Raw genomic sequence first — 21,046 nt, 5'->3', positions numbered from 1 at the left:
CATCCAGTCGTCCACAGCTGGAACTGTCGAAGGTTCTCCTGACCAGGGGAAGAGTGGTGGTTGATAGCCTAAAATACACTGAAATGGAGTTATACCTGTCGACGAACTTCGCAGTGAATTTTGGGCATATTCCACCCAAGGCAAAAATCGGGCCCAATCCTGCTGGGAGCGGGAACAGTATGACCTAAGAAATCTGCCTATTTCTCCATTTAAACGCTCAGTTTGTCCGTTAGCTTGTGGATGGTACCCTGAGGTAAGGCTGATATTAATGTCAAGCAATCTACAGAACTCTTTCCAGACCTTTGATGTAAACTGAGGTCCCCGATCTGATACAATGTCCTCTGGAATCCCATAAAACCGAAAAACATTGCTAAACAACTCTTCTGCCGTCTCTAGTGCGGAAGGTAGTTTTCTCATAGGGATAAGCCTACACGCCTTTGAAAACCGATCTATCATCACTAAGATAACCGTATTTTCTTGGGAAATAGGTAAATCTGTTATAAAATCCACTCCTAAATGCGACCACGGACGCTTAGGGATAAGGAGTGGTTCCAACAAACCTGCAGGTAACTGTCTAGAGGTCTTAGACTGAGCACACACTGGACATGCTTTAACAAATGTCTGAACGTCTTTCTCCAGTTCGTTCCACCAGAACTTGTTTTTCACTAAGTCCAGGGTTCTACTGATCCCTGGATGGCCTGAACTCGGGTTACTATGAATTCTCTCGATCAAACTTTGGCTAGGAACAAACTCACGGTCTGGTGGACACGTCTCTGGAGAAGGTTCGTTCTCCTGTTCCAGGTGTATCTCGTCCATAAAATCCCATCTTATGGGTCCAATAAAACATTCTGGTTTGATGATAGGATATGGCTGAATCTCCTCTCGTTCTCCGTCCCACAGGCGAGATAATGCATTTGCTTTGCTGTTCTTGGATGCTGGGCGATAAGACACGGTAAAATCAAATCTCGTAAAGAAGAGCGCCCATCTAGCCTGTCTGGTATTAAGCCTTTTAGCGGTCTTTAAATACTCAAGATTCTTATGATCTGTCAAAAGCAAAAATGGATACCTAGCCCCCTCTAACCAGTGCCGCCATTCTTCCAATGCCAGTTTCATAGCCAGAAGCTCGCGATTGCCCACATCATAATTTATTTCCGCATTACTCAACTTTCTTGAAAAGAAGGCGCATGGATGAAGTTTAGAAGGAGAACCACTTCTCTGAGACAATATGGCACCCACTCCCGAATCAGAAGCATCCACTTCAACAACGAAAGGATATTCTGGGTTAGGATGCTTTAAAATGGGAGCAACCACGAACCGATTCTTAATAGATTGGAAAGCTATTTCGGCTTTCTCGGTCCATTCTAGTTTTTTCTTTTTTCCCTTTAACAGGGAAGTGAGGGGAGCTGCTTCAATACTAAAGCCTCGAATGAATCGCCTATAAAAATTGGCAAACCCCAGAAATCTTTGCAGCTCCTTTATTGTTTTCGGTTGGGGCCATTGCACCACAGCATTCACCTTACCTTCATCCATGCGCACTCCTTCTTGGTCCACTACATAACCTAAAAACGAGATAGAGGATAAATGAAATTCGCACTTTTCCGCCTTGACAAATAGCTTGTTTTCGAACAAACGAGCCAACACCCTCTTAACATGATCAATGTGTTTCTCCAGAGTTTTGGAATAAATTAAAATGTCATCGATGTACACTATGACCCACCGGTCAATCATGTCCCGCAAAACCTCATTTATGAAGGCCTGGAAAACAGAGGGCGCTATAGCCAAACCATAGGGCATCACCCTATACTCATAGTGCCCCCTGGTGGTTATAAATGCCGTTTTCCATTCATCACCTTTACGAATTCTAATGAGGTTATATGCACTCCTTAAGTCCAACTTAGTGAAAACCTTAGCACCACGAAGTTGTTCCAATGCTGCAGGGACTAAAGGCAGGGGATACTTGTATTTTACTGAAATGTCATTTAATCCTCTGTAGTCTATACAAGGACGCAGCCCCCCATCTTTCTTTTCCACAAAAAAGAAGCTGGCTGCAGCTGGAGAGGTGGATTGGCGAATATACCCCAGTTTTAGAGCCTTCTCCACATATTTCTCAAGTGCCTCAGTCTCTATCTGGGATAAGGGATAAATCCTGTTTCTAGGTGGTGTGCTGCCCTGCAACAGTTCTATAGCACAATCCCAAGGCCTATGTGGAGGTAGTTCACTAGCACCTTTTTTAGAAAACACCTCCCCCAGGGGTTTATAACAATCTGGAACATTGTCTGTTTCAACAGTATTGGGGCTTTCCACTGAAGTAGCCCTAATAGGCAAAGTCATACATGATGTCCAACACTGCTTTCCCCATTTCTCTATTTCATTCCTTCCCCATGAAATGTGAGGCTGATGCCTCACTAGCCAAGGAAACCCCAGAATAATGTCATGTTGGGGAGCAGTAATGACAAAGAAGGAAATACTTTCCTCGTGAAGTGATCCAATTTTCATGGTAAGTTCCGTGGTGCGCTCTGTCACCGAGTTCTTTCCCAGGATTCTACCATCCACAGCCTTTAGAACCATTGGAGAGGTGGTACTGGTTAGAGGGATCTGCAGCCTTTCAGCGATGGTGCGGTTTATGAAGTTCCCTGTGGCTCCCGAGTCGATGAGCGCTGAAACAAACGCAGACTCTGAACCCCAGAGCAACTGAACCTCTATGCTCATACACTTAACATTTATTTCAGGTTGAAGCATAAAACCTACCTCCAACACTTTTGCGGTCCTGGGGCGAGTTGGGCAGGATCTGCACAAATGATCATCTTTCCCACAGTAAAGACACCGTCTCTCTCGGAACCTCCTCTGTCTCTCCTCCTCGGAGAGGTGGGCTCTTCCCAACTCCATAGGTTCAGGATCCCGGTCCATTCCTTCTGTTGACTCGGTAGAGTTCATTACTCGCCTGATCATCCTACCGTCATACAGCAGATTGTCCAATGTAATGGTATGCCGAATATAATCATCCATGTTCATGGACGCACCTCGAACGGCCATTTCTGCCTGCAGTTCCGGTCTGAGACCTCGTTTAAACATTGTCAATAACGCTGGTTCATTCCAACCGCTCCCAGCCGCAATAGTTCGGAACTCCAGCGCATATTCTGATGCCTTCCTTCTTCCCTGCTTTAGTTCACAGAGTTTGGTGCCGCTATCACGCCCTGCTTGTGGATGATCAAACACTTCTTTAAAACAGAATAAAACAGAGCTTCCGACTTTAACACATCGCTACCTTGGGTCCATAATGCAGTAGCCCACTCCTTAGCTTTTCCGGTGAGTAACGACATGACAAAATGGATCTTGTCAGCTTCACCACGGAATTGTTCAGGATGGTGTTCTATAAAAATACTACACTGCATCAAAAAACTTTTGCACAAGTCCATTGACCCATCATACCTCTCCGGTAGGGCGATATGTACTGGAGAACTCACCATAGTGGATGGTACTGTACTCACATGCCCTTGGGCTATGGTTGAGTGATCCGGTTCAACATGGTCTGGTAGTGGAGGTGCCGTCCTCAGCAACATTTCTTGCAAGAGACATGCAATCTCTTCCATTCGTTGTTCTTGCCGAGCCAATCGGTTATCAAAACCTGCTGATTCCATCTTAGGCGAAGTCTTCTGTCACAAAGCACTCACAGGCAGTATTAGGAATCAAGTGCAGGTTTTATTAAGGGCAATAAACAAGGTCAGAATCCAAAAACAGTCCAAGGTCATACACGGGTGATCCAAAATGTCCAAGCAAACAAATCCAAAGGGCAAAAGAGAATACTCACAATCCAGATACAGAAACAATCAAGGTCATACACTAATAAACAGATATACTCTAGAAAACGCTCAGAATTGCAAAACAAGACTTCGCAACAGGTGTTTCATCCTGTGGGGTATTTATACCCTCACAGAATGGCCGTCAAACAGGAAGTGGTTGCACATTAGAAATCTGGAGACAGGGACCTCTGGTGGTGTGGAGGAGCAGCCACAGCCGGTGTGACAACAAGCATGCCCTTTACAGGTTTGGCATAGCTCAATCATGAAACGGTCAAATTAGCATAAGAAATAGTGCAAACGGCTAATTATGTGCCTAGTGCTAAAGCTGATCTAAAACACCGGTCTCTCTAACGTTTGTATCAACAAGCTTTTTATGTAAACGCTGCCTATCCAAAAATAGCTCTGGACGACCACTTTTTTTCCAAGGCAAAAACGCCACAAATCCGTTCTACACTGTAAGCCCGGATATGTTCAATCTACTTAAAAAATTTGAGGAAACCGCTTGCCTTCAAAAAGTTAAGTAATGTATAATGAAAACTTGAGTTAGCGTAACATAAATCATTAAGTTATTACATCTAAAAGGCAAGTTGATTAAACTTTATTTTTTTTGTTATACCAACTGGTTTTCCCAATAATTCTACTTATTATCTTGAGCTCAATGGACAAAAATATTGATTTCTTCTTAGTTTTCATGTTAATTACGTTTTAAATATCAATTAGAAATGTTTATAGAAAAACAGACAGAATAATAACATTCTTTTTCTTTATTTTACTTCAGAAGTATTTACTTAAAATACAACATGTCAAGAAAACATCTTAAAAACTGTACAAGCTGTATATAAAGTTCTGATGAAACACAAACAGCTCTTCACAGTAACCATGAACCTGTACTTAGTTTCACACAGCAAGCTGATTTCTTAACGTTTGGCTGCAGCTCTCTAAAACAAAAACAAAAAAACAAGAAACAGAAGTATTAATATCAACATTAATACCATTCATTTAAGGAATAAAATAAAGCAAGCCAGCACACTCTTTGCTTCGTATGAAGGCTAGCATGCTAGCATGTAGCCTAAACACGAGAAAATAAAGCAGCGCTGTTTGATTATTTATTTAGTGTCAACATTAAGATCATTTATTTGAAACAAAATTGTTAAGTAAAGTACAACACTTACCAAAATTAGACGGAAGATGAAAAAGTCCCATCAGACTGGTGTACATGCTACTCAAAAATAGCATAATGAGTAAGAAAATGTTCGTCCATTTAGTTTAACAAAGGTTCCACTTCACAAAAAACAAGTTTACTTTTGCAAAAAGCCTTAAATGAAAAGTAAAAAGTAATTTGCAACAATAGGATATAAAAGTTAAAACAAATGGCTACCCGAACACAAGAAAATCATTTTTGCCTGATTCACAAACAGCAAGCTGAAAAAAGGCGGACTTACACGTAAATGGTGGGCGTTTTTATGTTGAATTACCTTAACTTAACTTCTTTAAGTTAATCTGATAGATGTCTTTTTTTTTTTGTTTAGTAAACTTAAATCTTTTAGCACATTTAAATGTGTACTCAAATGAGTACAATGTACTCTGCATTTTATAGTAGAGCAAAAATACTTAAATATTTTATGTATGTTGTACTAAAAATGTTTTATTAGATATAAAGTCCGGGCTAACAGTGCACAGAATATTCCATTCTCTAAACTTTCTCACACTTTCTTACACTGCAAGCAATAGAGGGTTAAGAGCCTTGCTCCTGGGTACAACAGTGGCACCTTGGTGGTGGAGATTAAACCAGCAACCTTCTAATTACTAGTCCAGTGCCTTAACTGATGAGCGTCCACTGCCATGAAAAACACAACCATAACAATTCATAATCGAATAACTTTTGTGTGTGTATGTAAACACCATCTGTAAATGTGTGTGTGTGTGTGTGTGGTTAACTGATAAGGTGTGAAAATAACTTTGATCTTCTAACTTCATGTAAGTAAGTTTTTGTACAGCATCTCAATAGTTTTGTATCACTGGGCTTCTCTAAGAGCACAGTGATAGAGAGCAGAATCTGACAGCTTTACATTGCTGATAGTAAATTCAGTAGAACCTGATGATTCTCTTTCATCCTGTAAATACAGAGGTGCACTGTTAGGACTTTGTTTGTACCAGTAAAGTGCCAAGTGCTGCCACTGCTTGACTCATATGAACATCGTAGAGTAACGGTCTCTGTTTCTTTAGCAACAATGTCAGAACTCACTGGCCAAATTTTATCTGCAAAACCACCTGTTAACAGAAAAGAAAATATGTTAAATAATACTAAAAAATTGTAAAGAAATTAAACCTTTTAAAAATGTGCATTGATTAAAATCTTAATAAATTACCTGATGCTATAGTGAGAATCAGTGCTGTGTATCTCCCAATGTGCAGTAAGTTACATAGTGGAGCCATTTCTGACCACAGCTTTGTGAGGACTCTGTATAATAATTCTGAACTCATCACATGAGGAAACAAGTCTCTAGGAAGCCACACACAGGAAGTGCAGGTGCTGCAGCAACACTGTACACACATTATTTTATATTATCTATTCCTTACCAGAATACTGCTGGAGACTTTTGGTGTTTCTGAGCTTTGGTGTAAGACTATTGAAATATTTGTATCTTATAAAATACTTTCTTCATGTCTGGGGTTCAATAATGACACTGCAGGTAATAATTTAATTAATACCAGCTTTATTTGTATTTCTATAGTAAACAATAGAGATTGTTGCACAACAGCTTTACAGAGATGTGTGTCAAAATCCTAAGTAAGCAAACATCTCCCACATACAGAATAAATCTTAAAAAGAACCAAGAGGAACCCATCAGATTCTGTAATATAGCCATTGTTTCTATCTATCCCAATGCACCTGTCATTAACGTACATTGATCTGTTATAATGCTCCACTGTAAAAAGCTGCTCCTGCCCTGTCCATCTTTGAGTAATCTGTGTATATTTCAGTGTGTGCATAACAGTTCTAATATATACTTATATTTTATAAATGAACATACTTCTATTTTACCTTTCTTTGTTTCTGACATGTTTTTCGTTTACCCAGATTAATTTCTGTAATTTATTTGTTGGATTACCATGCAAAACACTATGCCCTTAATATGTGTGACGGGGGGGAAAGAGAAGAGAGAGAGTCAAGTCAAGTCAACTTTATTTATATAGCGCTTTTTACAATAGACATTGTCTCAAAGCAACTTTACAAAATCCAGGACCAATAGATACAAAAACCCCTGTTGAGCAAGCCGAGGGCGACTGTGGCAAGGAAAAACTCCCTGAAAATTACAGGAAGAAACCTTGAGAGGAACCAGGCTCAGCAGGGCCCATCCTTCTTGGGTGGTCTGGAGGATACTTTAAATAAATACACGATTTACACAAATCATACAAACACAGAATTAAATGATCTAAACTGGTAATAAATAGATAAATAAATAATAATGATAGAGTTGTTATTCGCTCTAGTCTTCAATAAAGTCTGTAGTGATTTCTTGTCATTCTTGGTGCAGTTACTCCCGACCCGTCACATCCGGCAGGAGCAGCATCGTTGTCACTGCAGTCTCGACTTTAATCCTTAACCTCGGCGGGTAAACAGGTTTCCATCAGAATGCCTTTGGAGTAAAACAACAAAGAATGTAGTTAATAATGTACAATGCTAGTTAAGTAAAACAGTTTTACAGAGAGTTTTAGACTCCGGCAGCCCTAATTATTACAGCATAACTAAAAGGGAGAGCGAGCAGGTAACAAGGTCATGAAGGCTTTCACAGGACATCAGCGCCCACCTCTCCTACCCAAACCTGAGTGATCGGACAGGAGAGGCAGAACGACAGCAACCCAACATCCCTGATCACCACAAGTTTCTATGACCAAGAACCCCCAAGCTCTGCACCTTTGTCTATATTAATCAAAAGCCTGAGAAAATAAATATGTTTTCAGTCTAGACTTAAACATTGAGACTGTGTCCGAATCCCGAACAGAGGCAGGAAGATTATTCCAAAGTTGTGGAGCTTTGTAAGAAAATGCTCTTCCACCAGCCGTGATCTTTTTAATTCTAGGAACTATAAGTAACCCTGCATCTTGTGAACGAAGTGGACGAGCTGGGTTGTAGTGATTAATAAGCTCACTCAGATACTGTGGAGCCAGACCATGTAGCGCTTTATAGGTTAGTAAAAGTATTTTGTAATCAATGCGGAATTTAACTGGCAGCCAGTGAAGAGATGATAGAACAGGAGTAATATGATCAAATTTTTTAGTTCTAGTTAGCACTCGAGCTGCTGCATTTTGAACTAACTGGAGTTTGTGTATGGATCTACCAGGGCATCCAGTTAGAAGAGCATTACAATAATCTAACCGAGACGTTATAAACGCATGGATCAGTTTTTCGGCGTCATTAACAGATAGTATATTTCTTATTTTAGAGATATTACGCAAATGATAGAAAGCAACTCTAGTAATATTATTAACGTGTGTATCAAAGGAGAGATCTGAATCTATTGTGACACCTAAGTTTTTTACATCAGAGCTGGGAGTAACAGAGAAAGTGTTTAGGTTTAGCACCAGGTTAGACAACTTGTCTCTTGCAGCTTTAGAGCCAACAAGTAAAACCTCAGTTTTATCTTAATTAAGTAAAAGAAAATTACACGACATCCAGTTTTTTATGTCGTTTACACAATCTTCTATCTTACTGATTGTGTCAGTATCATTTGGTTTGGCTGATATATACAGCTGTGTGTCATCTGCATAGCAGTGAAAATTTATACCATGTTTATGAATAATTTCTCCTAGTGGAAGCATATAGAGTGTAAATAATAGCGGTCCCAGTACCGACCCCTGTGGAACACCGCACTTTACTTTTTTAGTTTCCGAGCATTTATTATTTACATAAACAAATTGCGAGCGGTCAGTCAAATATGATTGAAACCAAGAGAGTGCGAGTCCTTTAACACCTACTGTATTTTCTAGCCTCTCCAGTAAAATGTTATGATCGACCGTATCAAACGCTGCACTAAGATCTAATAGAACAAGAAAAGAGACACATCCATTATCAGAAGACATTAACAACTCGTTAACTACTCTAATTAATGCGGTTTCGGTACTATGGTTGGGTCTAAATCCTGATTGAAATTTTTCATGAATACAATTTTCATTCAAATAAGAGCATAACTGTTTGGAAACGACTTTTTCTAATATCTTTGAGACAAAAGGAAGGTTTGAAATTGGCCTATAATTAGATAAAACATGTGGATCAAGATTAGGTTTTTTAATCAGGGGTTTAATAACAGCACTTTTAAACAGTTTAGGTACGTACCCAAGGCTAAGGGATGCATTGATTAATGTAAGCAGGGGCTCTACAATAGCTGGGAGTAAATCTTTAAGTAAACGAGTTGGAACAGGATCGAGTATACACGATGATGACTTTGATGATTTAATCAACACAGTTAGTTCATTTTGGGAGATTTGATTAAAATAATTTAGTTGGATTAACGCATTTCTATTTTCGTTACTATTATCACCAATGCTGCTCAGAGTGAGTCCATACTTAACATTGGCAGGTGACACACTTTGACTCTGAAGTCGTATTTTTTCTATCTTGTCATTAAAGAATTTTAAAAAATCATCGCTGGTACAGTCGAGTGGTATATTAGATTCAGTTTCATTGATGTTTTTAGTTAATTTGGACACTGTCTCAAAAAGGAATCTAGGATTGTTTTTATTTTTCTCTATTAGGGACGAATAATATAAAGATTTAGCTTTTATAAGGGCATGTTTATACTCAGATAGAGCATCTTTCCAAGCAATCTTATACACCTCCAGTGTAGTGTGATGCCACTTGCGTTCTAATTTCCGTGCTGCTTGTTTAAGTGCACATGTGTGGTCATTGTACCATGGAGCAAGTTTTTTCTCCCTAATCAGTTTAGTTTTGAGTGGGGCTACGTTATCTAAGGTTGTGCGCAGTATGGTCTCTAGGTTTTGAGTTGCCTGATCTAGTTCTTTAGGTTCCGATGCTGATATATTTGGTAATTCTGGTAGGCAGTTTATGAACGCTGCTGCAGTTGCAGATGTAATAGTGCGCTTACATTTAAAACGATTTGCTTGCTGTACCTTATTGGACAGGGACACTTCATAAATTAGTAGAGAGTGATCAGAAATTAAGTCATTCTGTGGTACAATTTCCAGGTTGTTTATGTTTATACCATAAGTAAGTATTAAATCTAAGGTATGTTTACAGCGGTGAGTGGGTCCTGTTACATTTTGGGTGATGCCTAAAGATTCTAAAATAGAGTCAAACGCAGTTTTGAGTGGATTACATTTATCCTCATAATGGATATTAAAGTCACCAACAATTAAAGCTTTTTTAGTTGATAAAACTAATTTAGAAAGAAAATCGGCAAATTCGTTAAGAAATTCTGAGTAAGGACCAGGGGGTCGATAAACAGTAACCAGCTTAAACATACTAGTTTTATCAGATGAACATTTATTGGTTATGTCAGAGATAAGAACTTCAAACGAGTTTGTTATGGGAGATGATTTTACAGTAAGACCTATGTCTTTATCATAAATTGTGGCTATTCCTCCACCACGACCACTCAGACGTGGCTTATGTTCATAACTGTAACCCGGAGGAGATGCTTCATTTAAACCTAGATACTCATCAGGTCTAGCCCAGGTCTCAGTTAAACAAAGAGCACTAAGACAATTATCTGTAATTATTTCATTTACAATTACTGTTTTGCATGCAAGTGACCTGATGTTTAGAAGTCCTAACTTTAGTTTAGCCCTACTATGGTTTTCATGATGCTCATTTAGATTAATTTTAATTAAGTTATTATGACATACTTTTTGATTTAGTTTTGGCTTACACCTGCCACGGTAAACAGACACAGTCTCAATGGTTTGTGACCTAAGGATTCCAGGTGACGTCCGGTGGCGACTCGCAGACAGTCGGTTAGGCCTGTTTGTCTGCTGCCTGGTCTTGGCTCTGGGTAGTCATTTAACACTATCTGCCGCTACACTAACACGGTGGTAAAGCCTGTCACCTATGCTGCAAGAAATGCGAGCAGCACCCTCCCACGTGGGGTGGGCACCATCCCGCTTCAAAAGACCAGGCCTTCCCTCAAAAGTGGACCAATTATCTACAAAATCAATGCAGTTTTCTGAGCACCATTTACACATCCAGCGGTTCAGCGACAACAACCTGCTGTAGGTTTCGCCACTGGGTCGAATCGGTAAGGGGCCAGAGCACACTACTGCCTCGGACATCGACCTAGCTAACTCACACACCTCTTTAACATTATTCTTAGTAACCTCAGACTGCCGTAAACGAACATCATTAGTGCCGACGTGGATAACAATCTTCAAAAATCTACGATTAGCATTAGCCAGCACTTTCAGATTTGCTCTGATGTCAGGCGCCCTGGCCCCCGGAATACAAGTGACTATGGTTGCTGGTGTCTCTATGGGGGTTGCAATACGCACGTGTCGGAGCTGAGAATCTCCTATAACCAGAGCACTTACATTAACAGGCTTCTCAGCGGGTGGGTCACTGAGTGGGGAAAACCTGTTGGACACGTGCAACTGAGATGGTCGGTGCTTTGCCCTACGACTATGTCGCCGAGACGTCACCCAGTCGCCCCGCTGTGAGGGCTCTAATGCCGGAGTCTGGGATTCTACACCTGAACCGCTGGCATTCGGGGCTGCTACAGCTGAATCTAAGCACTCACTATTACTAGTCTGTTCTAACGCCAGAATGCGCCCTTCTAACACTGAGATCTTCTCCGTCAGACTAACAACTAATCTACACTTATCACATATAAAGTTATCACTAAACACGGAGAAGGAATAACTGAACATGTTGCACTCGGAACAGGGATATAAAGCTCCTGCTGGGGCCATTATTACAAAGAAATGTACTTAGCTTTAGAAGATGAGTTGAAGTTGATGTTTATGTTGGTTTCACCGGCGCTTCTGCTGGTAGTCACAGAAAAACGGCTTTAATTCCGGACGAAACAGGCGATGATGAGCTGGAATATAAAAACCAACAACCAAACAACACAAACGCGCTTCCTTCGGACAAAACGGCTGTAATTCTAAAGGAAAATGGTGTTTATGCGCTGGTGTACAAAACAAATAAACACAACGCGCTTCCTACGAACAGAAAACGGCTTTAACTCTCCACAAAACAAAGATGTTTAAGTGCTGAAGTACAAAAACAACCAAACACAAACGCGCTTTGTTTCCGACAAAACCGGCTGTAATTCTAAAGGAAAACGGTGTTTATGTGCTGGTGTACAAAACAAATAAACAGAACGCGCTTCCTAAGGACAGAAAACGGCTTTAACTCCCCACAAAACAAATATGTTTAAGCGCTAAAATACAGAAACATCCAAACACAAACGTGCTTCGTGCGGACAGAAAGCGGTTTTAATTCTGGATGAATAAAATGTTTATTCGCTGAATTACAAAACAAACAAACTAAAACCGGCTTCGTTCGGATGCCGGTAGCAGAAGTTTTCACAAGCACGGATTTACGTTAGTAAACACAAGCGCTTTTTTACGATAGACAAAATAACACTCTATATCAACTATGCACGAAAGATTAACGTTTAAAACATACGTATATAAAAAGTTATTTAGTTATTTAGCTAATGGCTACAAACAAACAAACAACTAGGCTACAGTCTCAGCGTGCGTACCACCGGAAACCACCGGAAACCGTACCCCATAGAAAATTTGTGGAGGGAGTTGAAAGTCCGTGTTGCCCAGCGACAGCCCCAAAACATCACTGCTCTAGAGGAGATCTGCATGGAGGAATGGGCCAAAATACCAGCTACAGTGTGTGCAAACCTGGTGAAGACTTACAGGAAACGTTTGACCTCTGTCATTGCCAACAAAGGTTATGTTACAAAGTATTGAGTTGAACTTTTGTTATTGACCAAATACTTATTTTCCACCATAATTTACAAATAAATTCTTTAAAAATCCTACAATGTGATTTCCTGGATTTTTTTTTCTCATTTTGTCTCTCATAGTTGAAGTGTACCTATGATGAAAATTACAGACCTCTCTCATCTTTCTAAGTAGGAGAACTTGCACAATCAGTGGCTGACTAAATACTTTTTGGCCCCACTGTATGTCAAAAATAATGCCTGTCGGCGATGCCTGTTTTAATGCCTGTTTTATTTAACTTTATCTCAGGTTTCTCCAAAATATCCACAATCTGGCTTGACAGTCTAAGTACAAGAAAATAAGAACCAAATCTATATCAAATGTAGATTTACAAAAAGAACAGACTGTTGGAGCTGTCCCCCGGGTCCTATGTTACTCTCACATTTATTACAATAAAAATATGGCACATAGTGGCCAAACTGCCCGTTGGCTTTATCAAAAAGATACAGGGTAACTGGAAAGCCTGGAAAATATTCATTGAAATGTCAAGAAGATGCTGAAGAGCTACACCAGTCAGGTTGTGTGTCAATACATATGACGTGACCAACAGCAGACTCTGTCCTATTGTGAGAGATGCACCAGGGTACACTGGGTCATGGGACAGTGTGCAATTAGAAATCAAAGGTGGCATTAAATTGGTAAACATGTAAAGCCTGTCTAATTACACAGGGTTACAAAGACACTTTATGAAAACAGCACAAAGCTTTCTTTATTAAAAGAAGTTTTTACTATTTGAAGCCTTTAAATATTGTTCATGTTTTAACTCTTTAAAAAGAGGTTATAACCAGTCTATGTACTGATACTGGAGGTTTTGATAGTTTTGTAATGCAAGCACCTACCACACTTACCAGCTCATCCAGACAACATAGTTTTGAAGGTCAGTCACACAGATCAAAGTAACACAAAGACTCTTGTTCCTGCTGGCTCATTGGTCTAAGGCAGTGGTTCTCAAACTTTTTAGACCAAGTACCACCCATTATCAAACCAAAACTTCCAAGTACCACCTATGTTTCTCATCACAGAACCACATATGGCACACATTAATTAGGTGTGTGTGTGTGTATATATATTAGTGATGGGAATTATGGCTTCTTGAAGGGAGCCGGTTTGGTTTTGGCTCGGTTCCTTTTAAAGAGCCGTTCAAAAAAATGGCTCTTCGTTCTTCGGGAGGCGCTATAAGACACCCCGATATGAATATAAAATGTTGCTACCTTGCCTTAAATGTAGGCCTAATTCAAACAACACTTAAACGAGAAAAAAAATTACTTCAAAAGGAAAAACACTACAGGAAAGAGACATACTGTGTTTGCATTGCATTAAGTTTCAGAACAATCCTCTCTTGTGCAGAGATGTGACTGTGTTTGTTTCTGCTTTAAAACATAAGCGTCATGAAATAATCAGATTTAACACAATTAAACAAGTTTATAGTTTATTTCTCAATTATTTGTCATTATACTACCAGCTCTCTCTCTGTGTGTGTGTGTGTGTGTGTGTGTGTGTGTGTGTGTGTGTGTGTGTGTGTCTTGCTCGCTCTCCGTGATACTGAAAGTGTTTCAGATTTGAATATCAACAATAAACAGCTCTTATTACGACTTACGATTAATTCCCTCTACTCATGTGAAGCTGAATGGGTGGATTACAGTCTAGAACTGCGCAGAAATAAAAGACTTGGTTCCTTTTGCTCATTTCAAAGATCCGTTCAATAGAATCGGATCATTCGCGAACGACTCATCACTAGTATATATGCAGTTGCCACTGACCATTACAGTGAGGGGGGTGCGCGTGTTTAGCAGAGCAGCCTTGTGATGTCAGGAACGAGATCAGTGAACTTCAAACACAGATCTGCTCTGATAAAAGCGAAAGAGCTACTGATAACTTTACTGATAACTTTACTGATAACGTTTCGGAAATTTCGAGATGGAAACCGCGAACGTGAAGTATAGACGTAATGAAGTACAGTCTCTGCGTAGCCCCGAATATTTTTAAAAACACATTCGTTTTAATACAATTAAACTGATTTCATTAAAACAGAATTATAAGAACTTTGAAACAGATTTTATTAGTAATTTACACATTTTGTTTCATTTTTTTAAAATTTATAATTATTAAATTATTTATTTTTTCGGTGCCTGTAATTACTTTTCCGAGATTATCTGGCGTACCACCTCGTGGTGCTTCACGTACCACCAGTGCGCGTACCACAGTTTGAGAACCACTGGTCTAGGGGTATGATTCTCGCTTTGGGTGCGAGAAGTCCCGGGTTCAAGTCCCGGATGAGCCCTTGTTCAGTCTAATGCTGGACAGTGTCCTGTTAAAGTCTAATGATCAAACAAAAATGACACATGCTGATACACTGGTAGAAGTTGGTGAGCTTATGTGGATGCAAATACCTTTCATAACAATTCTTCCAGTCAACTTCAAGCTTTTTTTTTCTTCTACAGATTTTAGAATTTTTAGGCAAATTCAAAACATTGAAAATGTTACAAAATCCAAACAGTAAGGAGCATGAAGTCAACACGACAAGATAAAATATCATGGTAATATAAATGTTGTAAAATCTCTTGTATAACTAACTGATTAAAGACAGCGTCACAACGTTTGTATTGTACAGTTTGGGTGGATAAACATGATACATAACGTAAACAGTGTGAAGCATAAAGTCAGTGGGACTGCACACAGCTCCTGTCAAATGCTTCCAAGTCTTTTAATTTGACAAAGCGAGTCTTTAATGACACCTCATGCTTAAACTGTTAGAAATGCTTTAATGAAGCTCTGCATTGAATGTTGTTTTGTCATGAATAAACTTCCCAGTGCAACCAGTCAACATGGTTTTGACACTAAGCCACAGAGGTCAAAGAAATGCCCTGGTCTTCATACGGGCTGGCTCGTTGGTCTAGGGGTATGATTCTCGCTTAGGGTGCGAGAGGTCCCGGGTTCAAATCCCGGACGAGCCCTTGTTTACCCACGTTTTATTTACCAACTGCCTCTTCCAGGAGAACACAAAAGAAATTAAGGGAGAACGCAAAAATATTAAGGAAAACACAACAACATTAAAGGTAAAAACACAAATTAATTAAGGACAACACAAAAACATTAAGGGAGAACATGAATATATTAAGAGACAACACAAATACTTTAAGGTAAAACGCAATTACATTAAGGGAGAACGCAACCAAATTAAGGAAAACGCTCCCAGTCACTAGGGGGCACCTTTATCATTTTTTATCTTTATGAACATTGCAGCAAAAGAAGCAGAAAGCACATGCTAAAGATGAGCAGCTTAGTGTAGAGAATCTGGCTTTGGTTTAACTTTAACGTTCAGTGCTGTAATTCTAAACAAAAGTCAGCTTTTGATACATTAATGTCAAACCATTTTTATACAAACAAATCAATGTTCTTCACCTACTACAAACTCTATTTTTCATACTAATTTTAAATAAAGATCAATAAATCTGTGATAATTTTATATTGGAGATGAATTAATCTATGAACATCTAGTATAATTTCATTTATTAATACAAACATCAATGTTTCCCATTTACAAAAAACCTTTTTTTTTAGTTATTTCATTTGAATTTATAGTTCAAGATCAATAAATATATGATTATGTTATATAGGATAATTGTAAATTATAGAATTATTTGATATGATTAGATTTATTAATGTAAAAACTATTTTTATATATAAACATACATGCCCCTCACCTACTACAAACTTTTTTTTCCATTTTTAAATTATTTATTTTATTTTAATTTCTAGTTAAATTCAATAATTGTATAATAATTGTATTTTACATGTGTCCATGTGTCTATATAAAACAGTTTGACATTCTAATCTAATCATATGATACAAGATTTAAATAGATGTATTTATTTATTTGCACAATAACTTTATTATAAATGATATTTTTGTATTGTTTTGTACAACCCCAATTCCAATGAAGTTGGGACGTTGTGTAAAACATAAATAAAAACAGAATACGATGATTTGCAAATCCTTTTCAACCCATATTCAGTTGAATACACTACAAAGACAAGATATTTAATGTTCAAACGGATAAACTTTATTGTTTTTTTTGCAAATATTCACTCATTTTGAATTAGATGCCTGCAACACGTTTCAAAGAAGTTGGGACAGGGGCAACAAAAGACTGGGAAAGTTGAGGAATGCTCAAAAAACACCTGTTTGGAACATTCCACAGGTGAACAGGTTAATTGGAAACAGGTAAATGTCATGATTGGGTATAAAGGGAGCATCCCCGAAAGGCTCAGTCACTCACAAGCAAGGTTCACCACTTTGTGAACAACTGCGTGAGCAAATAGTCCAACAGTTTAAGAACAACGTTTCTCAACGTTCAATTGCAAGGAATTTAGGGATTTCATCATCTACAGTCCATAATATCATCAAAAGATTCAGAGAATCTGGAGAAATCTGTGCAAGTAAGCGGCAAGGCCGAAAACCAACATGGAATGCCCGTGACCTTCGATCCCTCAGGCGGCACTGCATTAAAAACCGACATCATTCTGTAACTGATATTACCACATGGGCTCAGGAATACTTCAGAAAACCATTGTCAGTGAACACAGTTCATCGCTCAATCTACAAGTGCAAGTTAAAACTCTACCATGCAAAGCGAAAGCCATATATCAACAACACCCAGAAACGCCGCCGGCTTCTCTGGGCCCGAGCTCATCTGAGATGGACTGACGCAAAGTGGAAAAGTGTCCTGTGGTCTGACGAGTCCACATTTCAAATTGTTTTTGGAAATCATGGACGTCGTGTCATCCGGGCCAAAGAGGAAAAGGACTGTCCGGATTGTTATCAGCGCAGTTCAAAAGCCAGCATCTCTGATGGTATGGGGGTGTGTTAGTGCCCATGGCATGGGTAACTTGCGCATCTGTGAAGGCACCATGAATGCTGAAAGGTACATACAGGTTTTGGAGCAACATATGCTGCCATCCAAGCAACGTCTTTTTCAGAGACGTCCCTGCTTATTTCAGCAAGACAATGCCAAGCCACTTTCTGCACGTGATACAACAGCGTGGCTTTGTAGTAAAAGAGTGAGGGTACTAGACTGGCCTGCCTTGTCTTCGTAGTGTATTCAATTGAATATGGGTTGAAATGGATTTGCAACTCATCGTATTCTGTTTTTATTTATGTTTTACACAACGTCCCAACTTCATTGGAATTGGGGTTGTAGATACAAGCTAAAGGACGTCACAGCACAGTAAAAACCACATCAATATTTAAATAAACATTTATTCCAAGGTACATCAGAAGCTTCATTTCACTGAGTACATCCAAAGTAACCAAAGTGTTAGAATGGTCAGCATTTTTAATCTGCTGCTTTAATTTAAGTGCAATAACTTTATTGAAATATGTGCAATACCTGCTGTACTTTGTACTCTGTGTAATACATTGTAAAACTGTGCAATATTTGCTTAACATTTTTTAACGGCTGCTTGTATTTTGCAGTTTTTTTTTTACATATCCTTACTTTTCTACTTTTTAATATGTGTATATATTTGTAAACACTTTGTATTTTTATATTCTTGAAAGCTGCTGTAACACTGCACATGCATATCTGTTATTTCTTTTTTTTTAAAGTATATTTACAACTGTTTGTTATGTTTAGTTTATTTTTTACTCATTCTTTACTTCCAAAGTTTGTTTTACATAAAATTGAGCTCCTAGTGTGCAGAAAATTGTTTTATTTACAGTTTAGTCTTCATTACATTATTAAAATGTTACAAAATATTATATTTATGTTTAAATAAAGTTTGCAGGTTTATTGTTAATTTTCTCCTTATATACATATATATATATACAGTGTATCACAAAAGTGAGTACACCCCTCACATTTCTGCAGATATTTAAGTATATCTTTTCATGGGACAACACTGACAAAATGACACTTTGACACAATGAAAAGTAGTCTGTGTGCAGCTTATATAACAGTGTAAATTTATTCTTCCCTCAAAATAACTCAATATACAGCCATTAATGTCTAAACCACCGGCAACAAAAGTGAGTACACCCCTAAGAGACTACACCCCTAAATGTCTAAATTGAGCACTGCTTGTCATTTTCCCTCCAAAATTTGTTAGTGTTACTAGGTCTCAGGTGTGCATAGGGAGCAGGTGTGTTCAATTTAGTAGTACAGCTCTCACACTCTCTCATACTGGTCACTGAAAGTTCCAACATGGCACCTCATGGCAAAGAACTCTCTGAGGATCTTAAAAGACGAATTGTTGCGCTACATGAAGATGGCCAAGTCTACAAGAAGATTGCCAACACCCTGAAACTGAGCTGCAGCACAGTGGCCAAGATCATCCAGCGTTTTAAAAGAGCAGGATCCACTCAGAACAGACCTCGCGTTGGTCGTCCAAAGAAGCTGAGTGCACGTGCTCAGCGTCACATCCAACTGCTGTCTTTGAAAGATAGGTGCAGGAGTGCTGTCAGCATTGCTGCAGAGATTGAAAAGGCGGGGGGTCAGCCTGTCAGTGCTCACACCATACGCCGCACACTACATCAAATTGGTCTGCATGGCTGTCACCCCAGAAGGAAGCCTCTTCTGAAGTCTCTACACAAGAAAGCCCGCAAACAGTTTGCTGAAGACATGTCAACAAAGGACATGGATTACTGGAACCATGTCCTATGGTCTGATGAGACCAAGATTAATTTGTTTGGTTCAGATGGTCTCAAGCATGTGTGGCGGCAATCAGGTGAGGAGTACAAAGATAAGTGTGTCATGCCTACAGTCAAGCATGGTGGTGGGAATGCCATGGTCTGGGGCTGCATGAGTGCAGCAGGTGTTGGGGAGTTACATTTCATTGAGGGACACATGAACTCCAATATGTACTGTGAAATACTGAAGCAGAGCATGATCCCCTCCCTCCGGAAACTGGGTCGCAGGGCAGTGTTCCAGCATGATAATGACCCCAAACACACCTCTAAGACGACCACTGCTTTATTGAAGAGGCTGAGGGTAAAGGTGATGGACTGGCCAAGCATGTCTCCAGACCTAAACCCAATAGAACATCTTTGGGGCATCCTCAAGCGGAAGGTGGAGGAGCGCAAAGTCTCGAATATCCGCCAGCTCCGTGATGTCGTCATGGAGGAGTGGAAAAGCATTCCAGTGGCAACCTGTGAAGCTCTGGTAAACTCCATGCCCAGGAGAGTTAAAGCAGTTCTGGGAAATAATGGTGGCCACACAAAATATTGACACTTCAGGAACTTTCACTAAGGGGTGTACTCACTTTTGTTGCCGGTGGTTTAGACATTAATGGCTGTATATTGAGTTATTTTGAGGGAAGAATAAATTTACACTGTTATATAAGCTGCACACAGACTACTTTTCATTGTGTCAAAGTGTCATTTTGTCAGTGTTGTCCCATGAAAAGATATACTTAAATATCTGCAGAAATGTGAGGGGTGTACTCACTTTTGTGATACACTGTATATATATATATATATATATATATATATATATATATATATATATATATATATATATATATATATATATATATATTGTTAGGATGAATCTTTTTGTCGAGAGACTCTGAAGAAGCAGTCGGAGAATCCAGAAAGTACTCTTCAAAAACACTTTATTAAGTGTAAGAAATGATCTGTGAATATATGTCAGAGCTAAGCCGATCGGCGCTCCTTTCTCCTGCAATCCAGATGATTGCCAGCCAAAAGAGACCGTGCGTCTGAGCGCGCCGGTTTTTTAAACTAAGCTAGGCTCCTCCTCCTTTACTGCTGGTGGAGCCAATAGGCTTGTTCGACTTAACCCGGCGCTGCGCAGACCGATCGCCGCCTGGCTCGGTACGGTGCATGCCGGTAAGTTTTTTTTGTCCGACTTGCGTCGGCGCCACCGGCGCGTCACGATGACAGACTGGTGATAATCTCGCGAGAGCGCGGCGGCTGCAGGCGGCGGAACCGGTCGCTGCAGTTGCTCTCCACGGGCTGCGCTGCCTGAGAGACGGCTTGATGACGACAGAGCTTAATCCTCATTGGCTAGAAGCTCCGCTGAATCCTCTGGCGGTTGTTTCATTTCATTCTAAAATGTAAATCTCAGTTTATTTGTCTTAAAGACCCGATATGTGCGAAATACTATCATGCTTTCTAGTAGCATGACAGTTTATTTTCGTACAAATTGCAACATATTTTATAATTATCATTCCATATCATGCAAAGACTCTAGTAGGCTACCTGATATTTCTTTAATGTAACAGATCTTTTTATCTTGATGTTTTTCTAGAACT

General features: G+C 39.4%; 1 non-coding gene across 1 annotated transcript; it reads left to right on the top strand.

Annotated features, from left to right (window-relative positions):
* Window positions 1-15,658: 15,658 nt before the first annotated feature.
* On the top strand, window positions 15,659-15,730 carry trnap-agg (transfer RNA proline (anticodon AGG)). The gene has a single exon. It is a non-coding gene; the product is annotated as a tRNA-Pro (tRNA).
* Window positions 15,731-21,046: the final 5,316 nt, after the last annotated feature.

This window comes from Trichomycterus rosablanca, chromosome 4, assembly GCF_030014385.1.
Source record: "Trichomycterus rosablanca isolate fTriRos1 chromosome 4, fTriRos1.hap1, whole genome shotgun sequence".
NCBI classification, from domain to species: Eukaryota; Metazoa; Chordata; class Actinopteri; order Siluriformes; family Trichomycteridae; genus Trichomycterus; species Trichomycterus rosablanca.
This window is presented reverse-complemented; position numbering and strand designations above follow the sequence as displayed.